This window comes from Arachis stenosperma, chromosome 5, assembly GCF_014773155.1.
Source record: "Arachis stenosperma cultivar V10309 chromosome 5, arast.V10309.gnm1.PFL2, whole genome shotgun sequence".
Lineage (NCBI taxonomy): Eukaryota > Viridiplantae > Streptophyta > Magnoliopsida > Fabales > Fabaceae > Arachis > Arachis stenosperma.
This window is the reverse complement of record NC_080381.1, coordinates 41,680,290-41,696,213: the sequence shown is the minus strand read 5'-3', so window position 1 is coordinate 41,696,213 and position 15,924 is coordinate 41,680,290. Positions and strand designations below refer to the sequence as shown.

Sequence of the window (15,924 nt, the reverse complement as noted above, 5' to 3'; positions counted from 1 at the left end):
AATTTCTTTCCTTTTTCAAAGATACTTACTAACAATTAATGATTTGATTGAACATCTCAAATTTGTTGCCTTTTCTGTTGAGAAAGGTTTAATGTTTGAATCATATCTTTTCTTGTTAGGCAAGTCACTAATTTTCAAAACCAAATCTTTTAAAATTGTTTTCAAAACATATCTTTTAAAATTGTTTTCAAATCATATCTTCTCAATCACATCTCTTTAAAACTATTCATACCTTCTTAACCTCATCTTTTTCAAAATAGTTTTCAATCAAATCTTTTTGACTTCTAATTTCAAATCCTTTTTCAAAAATCACTTGATTTTTTTTTCCACTCTTATTTTCGAAAATCAATTGATGTTTTTCAAAATGTTTTCAAAATTCCTTTAATTAATTTTCGAAAATCCTCTTCCCTCTCTCTCACATCCTTCTATTTATGGAGTACTACTCCCTCTTAATGCACAATTCGAACTCTATCTAATCAAGTTCGAATTCTTCTACCTCCTTCTTCTATTTTTCTTTTCCTCTGACACTTCAAGGAATCTCCATACTGTGACATAGAGGATTCCACATTTTCTTTTTCTCTTCTCTTTCATATGAGCAGGAGCAGAGACAAAGGCATTCTTGTTGAAGCTGACCCTGAACCTGAAAGGACCTTGAAGAGAAAGCTAAGAGAAGCTAAAGCACAACTCTCTGTTGAGGGCCTGACCGAATTCTTCAAGGAAGAAGAACCCATGGCAGCCGAAAACAACAACAATGCCAACAATGCAAGGAAGGTGCTGGGTGACTTTACTGCACCTACTCCCAATTTCTATGGGAGAAGCATCTCTATCCCTGCCATTGGAGAAAACAACTTTGAGCTTAAGCCTCAGTTAGTTTCTCTAATGCAACAGAATTGCAAGTTCCATGGACTTCCAATGGAAGATCCTCATCAGTTTTTAGCTGAGTTCTTGCAAATCTGTGACACAGTCAAGACTAATGGGGTTGACCCTGAGGTCTACAGACTGATGCTATTCCCTTTTGCTGTAAGAGACAGAGCTAGAATATGGTTAGACTCACAACCTAAAGATAGCCTGGACTCTTGGGGAAAGCTAGTCAATGCCTTCTTGGCAAAGTTCTTTCCACCTTAAAAATGGAGCAAGCTTAGAGTGGAAGTCCAAACCTTCAGACAGAAGGATGGAGAATCCCTCTATGAAGCTTGGGAAAGATACAAACAATTAATCAGAAAATGTCCCTCAGACATGCTTTCTGAATGGAGCATCATAGGTATTTTCTATGATGGTCTCTCTGAACTATCCAAGATGTCTTTGGATAGCTCTGCTGGAGGATCTCTTCATCTGAAGATGACGCCTACAGAAGCTCAGGAACTAATTGAAATGGTTGCAAATAACCAATTCATGTACACTTCTGAAAGAAATCCTGTGAACAATGGGACTAGTCAGAAGAAAGGAGTTCTTGAGATTGACACTCTGAATGCCATATTGGCTCAGAACAAAATATTGACCCAACAAGTCAATTTGATTTCTCAAAGTCTGTCTGGAATGCAAAATGCACCAAGCAGTACTAAGGATGCTTCATCTGAGGAAGAAGCCTATGATTCTGAGAACCCTTCAATGGAAGAGGTGAATTACCTAGGAGAACCCTATGGAAACACCTATAATTCTTCATGGAGAAATCACCCAAATTTCTCATGGAAGAATCAAGAAAGACCTCAACAAGGTTTTAACAACAATAATGGTGGAAGAAATAGGTTTAGCAATGGCAAGCCTTTTCCATCATCTTCTCAGCAACAGACAGAGAATTCTAAGCAGAACCCCTCTGACTTAGCAACCATGGTCTCTGATCTAATTAAAACCACTCAAAGTTTCATGACTGAAACAAGGTCCTCCATTAGGAATTTGGAGGCACAAGTGGGACAGCTGAGCAAGAAAATTACTGAACTCCCTCCTAGTACTCTCCCAAGTAATACAGAAGAAAATCCAAAAGGAGAGTGCAAAGCCATAAACATGGCCGAATATGGAGAGGAAAGAGAGGAGGTGGACGCCACTGAGGAAGACCTCAATGGGCGTGCACCAATCTCCTCTGAGTTCCCCAATGAGGAACCATGGGAATCTGAGGCTCAAAATGAGACCATAGAGATTCCATTGGACTTACTTCTGCCATTCATGAGCTCTGATGAGTATTCTTCCTCTGAAGAGGATGAGTATGTCATTAAAGAGCAAGTTGCTAAATACCTTGGAGCAATCATGAAGCTAAATGACAAGTTGTTTGGAAATGAGACTTGGGAAGATGAACCTCCCTTGCTCACCAAAGAACTGGATGACTTGTCTAGGCAGAAATTACCTCAAAAGAGACAAGATCCTGGGAAGTTTTCTATACCTTGTACCATAGGCACCATGACCTTCAAGAAGGCCTTGTGTGACTTAGGGTCAAGTGTAAACCTCATGCCTCTCTCTGTAATGGAGAAGTTAGGGATCTTTGAGGTACAAGCTGCAAGAATCTCACTAGAGATGGCAGACAACTCAAGAAAACAAGCTTATGGACTTGTAGAGAATGTTTTGGTAAAAGTTGAAGACCATTACATCCCTACTGATTTCATAGTCCTAGAGACTGGGAAGTGCATGGATGAATCCATCATCCTTGGCAGACCCTTCCTAGCCACAGCAAAGGCTGTGATTGATGTTGATAGAGGTGAACTGATCATTCAAGTGAATGAAAAATCCTTGGTGTTTAAGGCTCAAGGATATCCCTCTGTCACCATGGAGAGGAAGCTTGAAGAGCTTCTCTCAAATCAGAGACAAACAGAGCCACCACAGTCAAACTCTAAGTTTGGTGTTGGGAGGCCACAACCAAACTCTAAGTTTGGTGTTGAACCCCCATATTCAAACTCTAAGTTTGGTGTTGGGAGGTTCCCACATTGCTCTGAGTATCTGTGAGGCTCCATGAGAGTCCTCTGTCAAGCTACTGACATTAAAGAAGCGCTTGTTGGGAGGTAACCCAATGTTTTATAATTAACTATTTCCTTTTTGTTATTTTATCTTTTTTTGTAGGTTGATGATCATAAGAAGTCACAAAATCCATTGAAAAAGCAAAAACAAAATGAAAAACAGGAAGAAAAATAGCACACCCTGGAGGAAGATGTTGCTGGCGTTCAAACGCCAGTAAGCCTAGCAGTTGGGCGTTTAACGCCCAGTCTGGCACCATTCTGGGCGTTTAACGCCAGAAAGGGGCACCAGACTGGCGTTAAACGCCAGGAAAGGGCAAGAACCTGGCGTTAAACGCCAGGAATGGGCACCAGCCCGGCGTTTAACGCCAGAAATAGCTCAAAACGTGATTTTGAGCAACATTTGGTGCAGGGATGACTTTTCCTTGACACCACAGGATCTGTGGACCCCACAGGACCCTCACAAAACCCCACCAACCTCACCCTTCAAATTCAAACCACTTTCCCTCCCAAACCCACCCATAATGGCCGAACACCATCTCCCCTCTTTCCTATAAATACCCTTTTTCACTCCTTCATTTTCACACAACCTAAACACCACTTTTCCCCTTCTTTGGCCGAATACAAAGCCATCCCCTTCTCCCTCATTTCTTCTTCTTCTACTCTCTTCTTTCTTCTTTTGCTCGAGGATGAGCAAACCTTTTAAGTTTGGTGTGGTAAAAGCGTTGCTTTTTCGTTTTCCATAACCATTTATGGCATCCAAGGCCGGAGAAACCTCTAGAAAGAGGAAAGGGAAGGCAAAAGCTTCCACCTCCGAGTCATGGGAGATGGATAGATTCATCTCAAGGGTGCATCAAGACCACTTCTATGAAGTTGTGGCCTTGAAGAAGGTGATCCCCGAGGTCCCCTTTTCACTCAAAAAGGGGGAATATCCGGAGATCCGCCATGAGATCCGAAGAAGAGGTTGGGAAGTACTCACCAACCCCATTCAACAAGTCGGAATCTTGATGGTTCAAGAGTTCTATGCCAATGCATGGATCACCAAGAACCATGATCAAAGTGTGAACCCGGATCCAAAGAATTATCTTACTATGGTTCGGGGGAATTACTTGGATTTTAGTCCGGAAAGTGTAAGGTTGGCATTCAATTTGCCCATGATGCAAGGAGATGAACATCCTTACACTAGAAGGGTCAACTTTGATCAAAGGTTGGACCAAGTCCTCACAGTCATATGTGAAGAGGGCGCACAATGGAAGAGAGATTCAAGAGGCAAGCCGGTTCAATTGAGAAGGCATGACCTCAAACCCGTGGCTAGAGGATGGTTGGAGTTCATCTAACGCTCAATCATTCCCACTAGCAACCGGTCCGAAGTTACTTTAGACCGGGCCATCATGATTCATAGCATCATGATTGGAGAAGAAGTGGAAGTTCATGAGGTTATAGCCCAAGAACTCTATAAAGTGGCGGACAAGTCTTCCACCTTGGCAAGGCTAGCCTTTCCTCATCTCATTTGTCACCGCTGTTATTCAGTTGGAGTTGACATAGAAGGAGATACCCCTATTGATGAGGACAAGCCCATCACCAAGAAAAGGATGGAGCACACAAGAGACCCCTCTCATCATGAGATCCCTGAGATACCTCAAGGGATGCACTTTCCTCCACAAGACTATTGGGAGCAACTAAACACCTCCCTAGGAGAATTGAGTTCCAACATGGGACAACTAAGGGTGGAGCATCAAGAACACTCCATCATCCTCCATGAAATTAGAGAAGATCAAAGAATCATGAGGGAGGAGCAACAAAGACAAGGAAGAGACATTGAGGAGCTCAAGCACTCCATAGGATCTTCAAGAGGAAGAAAGAGCCGCCATCACTAAGGTGGACCCGTTCTTTGATTTCCTTGTTCTTTATTCTTCTGTTTTTCGAATTTTATGCTTATGTTTATCTATGTTTGTGTCTTATGATCATTAGTGTCTTTAGTGTCTATGCCTTAAAGTTATGAATGTCCTATGAATCCATCACCTTTCTTGAATAAAAACGTGCTTAAATTGAAAAGAAAAAGAATTGCATGAATTCTGAATTTTATAATAGTTTAATTATTTTGATGTGGTGGCAATACTCTTGTTCTCTGAATGTATGCTTGAACAGTGCATATGTCTTTTGAATTTGTGGTTCATGAATGTTGGCTCTTGAAAGAATGATGAAAAAGGAGACATGTTACTGAGGATCTGAAAAATCATAAAAAAATGATTCTTGAAGCAAGAAAAAGCAGTGAATACAAAAAAAAAAAAAAGAGAGAGAGAAAAGGAAAGCGAAAAAAAAAAGAGAAAAAAAATCGAAAAAAAAGAAAGAGAAAAAGAAAGAGAAAAAGAAAGAATAAAGTTGTGATCCAAGGCAAAAAGAGTGTGCTTAAGAACCCTGGACACCTCTAATTGGGGACTTTAGCAAAGCTGAGTCACAATCTGAAAAGGTTCACCCAATTATGTGTCTGTGGCATGTATGTATCCGGTGGTAATACTGGAAGACAGAGTGCTTTGGGCCACGGCCAAGACTCATAAAGTAGCTGTGTTCAAGAATCATCATACTTCACTAGGAGAATCAATAACACTATTTGGATTCTGAGTTCCTAAAGAAGCCAATCATTCTGGATTCCAAAGGATAGAGTGAGATGCCAAAACTATTCAGAGGCAAAAAGCTAAAAGCCCCGCTCATCTAATTAATACTGATCTTCATAGATGTTTTTGGAATTCATTGCATATTCTCTTCTTTTTATCTTATTTGATTTTCAGTTGCTTGAGGACAAGCAACAATTTAAGTTTGGTGTTGTGATGAGCGGATAATTTATACGCTTTTTGGCATTGTTTTTAGTATGTTTTTGGTAGTTTTAGTTGAGCTTTTATTATATTTTTATTAGTTTTTAGTTAAAATTCACTTTTCTGGACTTTACTATGAGTTTGTGTGTTTTTCTGTGATTTCAGGTATTTTCTGGCTGAAATTGAGGGATCTGAGCAAAAATCTGATCCAGAGACTCAAAAGGACTGCTGATGCTGTTGGATTCTGACCTCCCTGCACTCGAAGTGGATTTTCTGGAGCTACAGAAGCCCAATTGGCGCGCTCTCAACGGCGTTGAAAAGTAGACATCCTGGGCTTTCCAGCAATATATGATAGTCCATACTTTGCCCAAGATTTGATGGCCCAAACCGGCGTTCAAAGTCACCTACAGAATTTCTAGCGTTAAACGCCGGAACTGGCACCTAAATGGGAGTTAAACGCCCAAACTGGCATAAAAGCTGGCGTTTAACTCCAAGAAGAGTCTCTACACGAAAATGCTTCATAGCAACAATCTCCGTGGGATCGACCCTTACTCACGTAAGGTATTACTTGGACGACCCAGTGCACTTGCTGGTTAGTTGTGCGAAGTTGTGTAATGCCATGGAATTGAACTACCAAGTTTTTGGGGTTCATGACCGGGGATTATGAGAGTTGTGAAAAGTATTGTTCACAATTTCGCGCACCAGGCAGCGATTAGTCTTCTGCCTGAAAGGATGCAGGGAAAAGTAGGAAAGCATCCTGATGATCTGGTCCCTACAAACATTGCTGTGACTGATTTTAGTGGGACTTCTACGCCAGCGAAAGGGTTGGTCACCCTGACTGTAAAGGTGGGATCATCAGAAAGACATTTAGTGTTTGTGGTAGTGCCATCGAAGGCAAGTTACAATACCTTGTTGGGGGCGAGATTGGATCTACGGTGTGGGAGCCGTAACTTCTACTGTGCGTCAGAGCGTACTTCTGTGGACTAAGGAGAGTAAACCTGAAATCATCAAAGCATATTTGATTCTATATGTTGAACAGATGCATGTCGATTTCAGGATATATAATCGTAGGTTAAAGCCCTTAAATGTTGATCGATCACTGAATCCTTATAATTGTGAAGGGTGCTATTTCACTTCGGAAGGCCTTTCGGTGAAGTTGCATTGTCCAAACTTGGGCTTTGAACCGACTGGTTGGGACTGTCTTTCTAGAAGACTTTGAAGACTACACTATGGACCAGGTTGAGGAAGTTTCCGATTACCTGGTAACATTGTATAATTATTTAAATAATTTTCAGTTTTTAGAAAATAAAGATGATTCTTTTGGTAAAGTTGAATCAGATAGGATTAGTAAACTTATTAATTGTAATATGTTCAATTCGACACCTACAGTCGAATTTAGTTATGATTTCTCTATTTCTTGTAATGAAACTAATGATTTGAGCCGGACTGCCAATTTAATAGCAGAGGCTCATTGTGTGGAAAATAAAAGTAATGATGATTTAGTCAAAGATCAAGTTTCTTCTATTTCTGATGATTCTATTGATTTTACTTTTGATTGCATCTATGATTTAGAACCATTGGGATTCAAAAAATGTTCAATCAAAGAGGATGATTACTATAAAGGGTTTGAATCTCAAGATCCCTTAGAAGAAATTAATCTAGGATCTCTTGATGATGTTCGAATTACATATATTTGTAAAGATCTTATTGATCCTTTTCGAACTGAACTCTTCAATCTTTTACATGAGTTTAAAGATTGTTTTGCTTGGGACTATCATGAGATGCCTGGTCTCGATCGTTCATTAGTGGAACATCGATTAGCATTGAAACCCAATGCTCGACTTGTGAAACAGACTCCAAGACATTTTGCTCCTGAAATTAATCTGAAAATTAAAGAAGAGATAGAACGCCTGGTCAAAGCTAAATTTATTCGAACTGCACGTTATGTTGAGTGGGTATCGAATATTGTCCCTGTTATGAAGAAGAATGAAAAGTTAAGAGTATGCATCAATTTTTGAGATTTGAATAATGCAACTCCAAAAGATGAATATTTTATGCCTATTGCGGATATGTTAATCGATTCTGCAGCGGGAAATGAAATTCTCAGTTTCATAGATGGTTATTCTGGATATAACTAGATTTTCATTGCAGAAGATGACGTGGCTAAAACTGCCTTTCGTTGTCCTGGGGTATTAGGAACATATGAATGGGTCGTTATGTCTTTTGGTTTAAAGAATGCTGGAGCGACATATCAGCGGGCAATGAATGCTATTTTCCATGAATTTATTGGGAAATTCATGGAGGTGTATATCGATGATGTGATGGTCAAATCGAATTCCGTGAGTTAAGATATTGATCATTTAAGTAGAGCATTCCTTACTATGAGGAAGAAATGATTAAAAATGAATCCTTTGAAATGTGCATCTGGAGTATCGGCAAGAAATTTTTTGGGTTTTGTTGTTCATAAAAATGGGATAGCTATCGATAAAAATAAAGTGGATGCGATATTAGCATTGTCTGCACCCAAATCAAAGAAGGAAGTACAATCATTTTTGGGTAAAGTAAATTATCTTCGAAGGTTCATTTCAAATCTTTCAGATCGAACTAGAGTGTTTGCACTGCTAGTGAAACTGAAAAATGGTTCAAAATTCGAATGGACCATGAAACATCAGTTGGCTTTCGATTCGATCAAAACATATTTATCTAAAGCCCCAATTATGGCAAATGTTCGTCCATCTGAACCTTTAAAATTGTATATTGCAAAATCTGAAAATACTATAGGGTGTATGTTAGCCCAAGATGATGAAAATGGGCATGAACGGGCAATTTACTACCTTGGTCGAGTTCTAACTGATATCGAAACAAGGTGGTCCCCGATCGAAAAATTGTGTTTATCCTTCTATCATGCTTCTATGAAGTTAAAGTGTTACATGGTGGCTAAATCGGTGAAATTTATAACGCAAACTGATCTTATTAAATATATGCTAAGTTTCCTAATGTTAAGAGGACGTTTGGGGAAATGGATGATGACATTAACAGAGTTTGATTTACAATATGTTCCAGCAAAGGCTGTGAAAGGATAGGTCGTTGCAGATTTTCTTGTGAATAATTTGAAAGATCTGAATGGCCAGGGGGCAAATATAATCGAGGTAAAAATCGATTATTGGAAGTTATATTTGATGGGTCAAAACATAAAGATGGTGCAGGAGTTGGGATTTTAATTGTTTCACCAGAAGGAACCTTGTCAAATTTTTTATTTGAAATAAAATATCCATGTTCGAATAATGAGGCAGAGTATGAAGCATTAATTTTGGGCCTTGAAATTTTGATTAATAAAGGGGTCTTGGAAGTTCAAATATTAGGGGATTCCCAGTTGGTTTTGAAGCAGTTATCTAAAGAATTTAAATGTAACAATGAGAGATTACAGAAGTATTTGACAACTGCTTGGGAGTTGTTAACTTCTTTTCGAAAAGTATCTTTGGTTCATATTCTAAGAATTTAGAACGAAATGGCTAATGAATTAGCCCAAATTGCTTCGAAGTATAAAATCGACTAAGGAACTCTTGAGTCTTTAATAGGTATTCATCAGATTTTAGTACCTGCAAGTGAAAGGGAAGTTTTGTGTGATGATGAATGGGAGGATACTGATTGGAGGAAGCCTATTATTCAATACTTGAAAGAGCCTAATATTCCAGTTGATAGAAAGATAAAATTGCGAGCAATGAATTTTGTTTTAATGGTTGATGAATTATATAAAAAGGTATTGATGGGAGTTTATCGAGATGCTTTGGTCAGAGTGATAAAAATATTTCTTTAGGTGAAGTTCACAATGGAATATGTGGTGCTCATCAGGTTGAAAAGAAAATGAGATGGGTGCTATATTGCAATCATATATATTGGCCAACTGTGATTAAAGATTGTATTGATTATGCAAAAGCGTGTCTGAAATGCCAAAAACATGGTTTGATTCAACAAATTCCAGCATCCGAATTACATTCGATAATAAAGCCATGGCCATTTAGAGGTTGCACTTTAGATTTAATTGGATTAATTCATCCTCCTTCATCCAAACAACACAAGTTTATCCTAGTAGCAATTGATTATTTTACAAAATGAGTTGAGGCGATTCCCTTGATAGAAGTAAGTCAGGGTGAGTTAGATTTTATTGAGGAACATATTATTCATCGATTTGGAATTTCTCAAACGTTAAGTACTGATCAAAGAACAATGTTTACTGGTCAGCGGGTTAAAAGTTTTGCAGCTTCGAGAAATATTAATATGGTTACTTCAACTCCCTATTATGCACAGGCTAATGGGCAGGTAGAAGCAGCAAATAAAATTTTAATAAGTTTGATTAAAAAGCATATCGGAAATAGGCCTCGAACATGGAAAGAAACTTTAAGCGAAGTGTTATGGGCCTATCGGAATTCACCAAGGAGTTCGACAGGTACTTCGCCATTTAAGTTAGTGTATGGTCATGATGCAATACTACCATTAAAAATTAACTTGAATACTTTAACAGTATCAAGACAGCATGATTCGCCAGTTGATGATTATTGGAATGCAATGTTTGATGAGTTGAATGAATTAGACTCAGAACAAATTTCAGCACTTGATAATATGATTCGACAAAAAGAAAGTAATGCTCGAAGTTATAATCGTCGAATCAAGGAAAAGTTTTTTAATGTAGGTGAATTAGTTTTGAAAGTTATTTTGCCAATGGAAAAGAAATCGAGATTTCTTGGTAAGTGGTTCCATACTTGGGAAGGCCCATTCCAAGTAATGAGAACATATTCTGGAAATGCTTACCAGACTAAAGATATTGAATCAGAAAGAGTAATTAATTCGGTTAATGAAAAATATTTGAAGCAATACTATTGTTGGCAAAAGTAGAAATTTAACATGCATATGTCTAGAAAAGATGGAAGTTATTACAAAAATAAAATTAGAAATGAAAAAGGAATTCAGGGTGTCATTAGTTTTGCCAAATCGGAGCGCAGCTTTGCCCTTTTGTTTTCCAGAATTGAAAGTACTTCAATTTGTTTGAACTTGTCAGCTTGGATTTTCTCAAGTTGTTTGTCATATTCTCTCCTCTTGGTATCAATTGAGACAAGTTCCTGAATAAGGTAATGTTGTTCTTGTTGGGCTACAGCCAGAGGTTTGGCTATGGTGGCTCGATTTTGGCGTATGGTGGCAAGCTGTTCCTGAATCTGAGTTAGTTCTGCTTCGAGTCTTACTTCTTCTTGATCATGAAAAGCTTGAACAAAAATAGCGTGAGAAATTCTCAGATCAAATTCCTCACGAGAGGCTTGGATTAGGTGAGCAGTTGCAAGACAATTTTCTATATTAGATTTGGCTGTGGCTTCTTCATTTTTAGTTTCTGAGAGTTGAAACTGAGACGCAACGCTCTCATTGAGAAGTTGTTTGAATTCTTGAATTGAAGCAGAATGTGGTGTGTTAGTTGGGAGTTCAACAGAAGAATTCAAAAGATCATCCAAGAGTTTATTGAGAATTGGATCATTAACCCATGAGGTAGGTGGATGATCCAAGAGTTTGATGAGTGATCGAAGTTGTTCCCGAGTGTCAGGATCTAGTTCGAATGAAGGCCTTGATATAGCAGGTCTTGAGATTGCTGGTACAGGCACAAGAACTTTATTTTCTTGGATAACTTTATTTAAAACAGAGATTAAGTCATCTAAGGTAGCACTGGTAGGAGTGGTAGGAGCACTCGATGATCCGGGTCTTGGTCCAGGAGGAGTCTGAAGATCAACTCGGAGTGAAAGCATAGGTTGTTTGGGAGGAGTTTCTAAGACCCTGGATCGAGAGGAATCTAAGTTGGTGGTGTCAGCAACTTTAGAAACAGAATCGGAGTCTGGAAACGCTTGGTTTTCTGCAGAGAATACAGCTTGATTGTATGGTGAAATTGACTTAAGTATTTGTGTTTCTTTTGGAGAATGTTGCAAGAGATTTGCTATTGGGTCAACCACCTGTGTTGTATGGAGAATAGGTGGAAAAGCAGCTGGAATTTACTGAATGGGTCCGGTAAAATGAATTGAATCATGTGACGTGGAGTGTTCTGGATCATTTTGTTGTTGCAGATTTGGTTGATCAAGAGCCCCAGTGGATAAAATTGAGCGTGCAACATTGGTAGGCAAGTATAAAGATATACAGTTATGAGTTTAAAATTTACTTTAAATCAAGTATGATGTGTGTAGAGATAATTGTGTTACCTGAGGAAGTCTGGATCTTGGTACTAGCTGAGAGCAAGGGTCAGAGTCAGCTGCGTCTTCTGATTGGGAGGAGACAGCAAGGTCATCCTTATTGGTTGTTTCACTTTCATCAGCGCTTTCGCTTGATGATGGCAGTAGTTACTGGTAAAATATTTAGAACTAAGTTTGGTTAAGAAAATACAATTTCGAGTTTAAAGGAAGAGTTATGAATAGAAGAGTTACTCTTCGAGAGGTTCTGGTAGGAGTCCTTCTACTCTTATGTGGTTGTGGTCGAGCAGCATCAGCTTTCTTTTTGTGGGTTCTTTTTGGGGAACTCTCAGTGACAGACGTTCGAACAGCAGTTTGTTGAATTTCTTCTAAGGTACGAGTGTACCTTGAATAATAAGCAGTCCACCATTCGAAACAAGACTTAGTGCATTCATAGATCAAGAAATTTAAGCGGTCTCTTCGTTTTTGATTTTTTAAGAGACAAGTGTTGAAATCTTCTTGAGATAACAAAGTAATGTGACAGAATGGTTCAGTGTGTCGAGGTTGTGGTATTGGGATAGCTGGAGAAAATCCCAGTTGTCTGGCAGTTAAGTGAGGAGCGTACAGGTTTATCTTGAACCTTTCTTTTCTATACTATGGTAACCCTATTGGTATCACCTGAACAGTGAACAGGTTTGCCCAAGTTCGATTTGCGAGTTCATTCTCCTCATTAGTATTTGGAAAGAGCAAACGATCAAGTCAGGCAGGGCCACAATTGTGACACAAAAAAGGAGTAAGATTGAGTTGATCATTGTCAAAATCTTTGCAAGAATGAAAAAGGGAGAAAACAGCCCAGAATTTGTCTTCATCTGATTGGGTGTTTGAAAAATTGGGTTTATAATTAGATAAAAGAAAACCCTCGATGTCTTGTTTATCAGTACTGCCACCTTCAGGTTTTGTCATAAAATTTTCAAAAATGGCATTAAGCCATAATTGAAGGAGCCAGAGTGGACCTCCCGTGTTGATTATTTTAATATATTGGCGGTCACAAACAAATAGACCAAGCTCTTCAAAAATGTGCCCCAGAAGAAGCTTGGCCAAGTTGAGAACTTTTTCTTCATGTAAAAGAGTAGCCAGGGGAAGGAAGAGCTTCGACATTTGTTCGCTTCGAGAACAAAATAAAATTGCATTTAACCAATAAAACAAGAAGGCTACATGTTCACTGTCTGTGACTTTTGTACCATCTTCACCTATGTTGTGGCAATGAATTCACTGTAAGAAGCGTTGAAGACAATATTGTACTGATGCTTAGATTACATGTCAGAGGTACAATCTGAAGAATTTATTGTGAGTCCTGTAATGGCAGCTACATCGAAGAGAGACATTCCGATTATTCCGCAAGGAAGGCGGAAGTTGTTGGTTGTCCTATTCCAGAAACAAGTCACTGCCCCAATCATCCAAGGGTATGTGGTGAGTGAAAAATGATAAAGCCTTAGTAGTTCTTCTATTCCTAGGGCTCCCTAGATAGCACCATTTGTGGGTTCGAGGCGTTGGTACCAAGTTGTGAAATCGAACCCTCCAGGATTGATTTTTGGATTATTTCGCAAGGGTTTTTGGTTGATGAAATGAGAGATGTTAAAAGCTTGGTTTATCAATAAATCTTCCCTTTCAGCATTAGGGAAGAAAGAAAGTTTTTTGTTGGCCCTCTCAAGAGTTTCACTGGGTCCAAGGAAGCAGTGTGTATCTGCACCGATTGTGAAGGGGATTAGGATTCTGGGGTCATTGACTTGCAAATGGGGATCATCAATGATTTCATCATTGACTTGATTAAGAATACGAAGGGATGGCGGAGATGGCGGTGCTATTACATGACCTTTACCCTTATCTTGACTAGTGGCATGAGAAGAGGAACCAGCCATTGTTAAACACTGGAAGAAAGGGTTGAAAGTTTAAGGATTTTTCTGGAAAGGTTCTTTGATGTCAGAAGAGTTCAAGGGATAATGAGTTGCAAAAGATTTTTAACAAAGGTGGGAATGATGAATTTAAAGTACTATTGTGAACAGTTACTATGAAAGGGATATGAATAGAGGTAACTTAGTGAAGAAGATAAAGTGGTAGAAAGAGAATGCGCATGTTTCGGAAAACGTGTCGAGTGGGTCAGTATTAATGGGGAGCTTAAATGGTAATTATTATTGGTTTGAGAACTGTCATTTTCAGTTTTAGATTAAGCGTTTTATCTTCTAAATGACGTTATCGAAGGCAAATACATTAATCCAAGGGGGCAATATGTTGATCGAAATATATATATATATATATATATATTATTCGATGAGAGCAAGTCGATTTGGAATGAGTCAGAGGCAATTTCTCGAGACGATGCACGCGTAAGTAGGGATTGAGAATAATGAGTGCCAGTTGGATTTCGAATGATTTGTTATTCGATTAGACTTTCTCGAGAGGGGAAATCGAATTGAGCATTCGAATGGTAGATCGAACAGTCACGGTAGTGGAACGGTTAAGGGCTTTTATCACATGAGGAAATCATGGGAATTGAAACGTCTCCAATCAAATGGCAGGAGGAGTTATCAAGGGGAAAGTATTTGGAAAGTTTAAATTTGTAATTAATTGTAATTAATTATAATTAATTGCTAGTTACTAAAGGTAGACTATAAATACTAGGAACCCTTAGAAAATCAGGATTGGAACTTTTACTCAGAAAAAACACTCAAGCACACTCACATCCCATCGAATTCCTGAGTGTGCAATCGAGTTATTTTTCTATAGGGTTCCTTCCATCTTCTTTATTCTTTCAATTTATTTTCCTGTAAATTTTACATTTCAAGTAATTTTATTCTATAAATGTTTTCTATCTTCATTGCCCAATTTATCTTTCTGTATTTAAATTTCTATGTTGAATCCCTTTGATCCAATTGAAGGCATTTTATTGTTCTCTTTTTAAAATTCAATGCAAGTTCTTTTAATCTTCTGCACAATTAATCTTTGAAAACTTTAATCTTTATGTTCTGTTTATCAATTCACAAATTCTCTTTATTTTATTTTTAACACTTGTCTATTCGAAGAACACTTTGATGCACTTTCAGAAAACTGGTACTCGCACAGAGGAGTAGGTTTCGCTCCCAGTCCATTAGATATCGAACCACCATCGATTTGCTAACAATTGACAAAACAAATTGGCACGTCCAGTGGGAGAATCGAAGTCTGGAACCGCTTGGTTTTCAGTAGAGAATGCAGCTTGATTGTTTGGTGATATTGACTCAAGTATATGTGTTTCTTCGGGAGAATGTTGCAAGGAATTTGCTGTTGGGTCAACCACTGTGTTGTATGCAGAATAGGTGGAAAAGCAGCTGGAATTGACTGAATGGGTTCGGTAAATTAAATTGAATCATGTGATCTGGAGTGTTCTGGATCACTTTGTTGTTGCAGAATTGGTTGATCAAGAGCCTCAATGGATGAAATTGAGTGGGCAACATTGATAGGCTAGTATAAAGGTATACAATTATGAGTTTAAAATTTATTTTAAATCAAGTACAATGTAGGTAGAGATAATTGTGTTACCTGAGAAAGTCTGGATCTTGGTACTAGCTGAGAGCTAGGGTTAGAGTCGGCTGCGTCTTCCCATTGGGAGGAGACAACAAGGGCATACTTATCGGTTGGTTCACTTTCATTAGCGCTTTCGCTTGATGATGGCAGCAGTAACTGGTAAAATATTCATAACCAAGTTTGGTTAAGAGAATATAATTTCGAGTTTAACGGAAGAGTTATGAATAGAAGAGTTACTCTTCGAGAGGTTTTGGTAGGAGTCCTTCTGCTCTTATGTGGTGGTGGTCGAGCAGCATCAGCTTTCCTTTTGTGGGTTCTTCTTGGGTAACTTTCAGTGACAGCCATTCAAACAGCAGTTTGTTGAATTTCTTCTAAGGTACGAATGTACCTTAAATAATAAGCAGCCCACCATTC

At 38.5% G+C, this 15,924-nt stretch overlaps 1 non-coding gene across 1 annotated transcript; it reads right to left on the bottom strand.

Moving 5' to 3' along the window:
• Window positions 1–1,134: 1,134 nt before the first annotated feature.
• Window positions 1,135–1,242, bottom strand: LOC130983630 (small nucleolar RNA R71). Its single transcript, XR_009087612.1, has one exon. It is a non-coding gene; the product is annotated as a small nucleolar RNA R71 (small nucleolar RNA).
• Window positions 1,243–15,924: the final 14,682 nt, after the last annotated feature.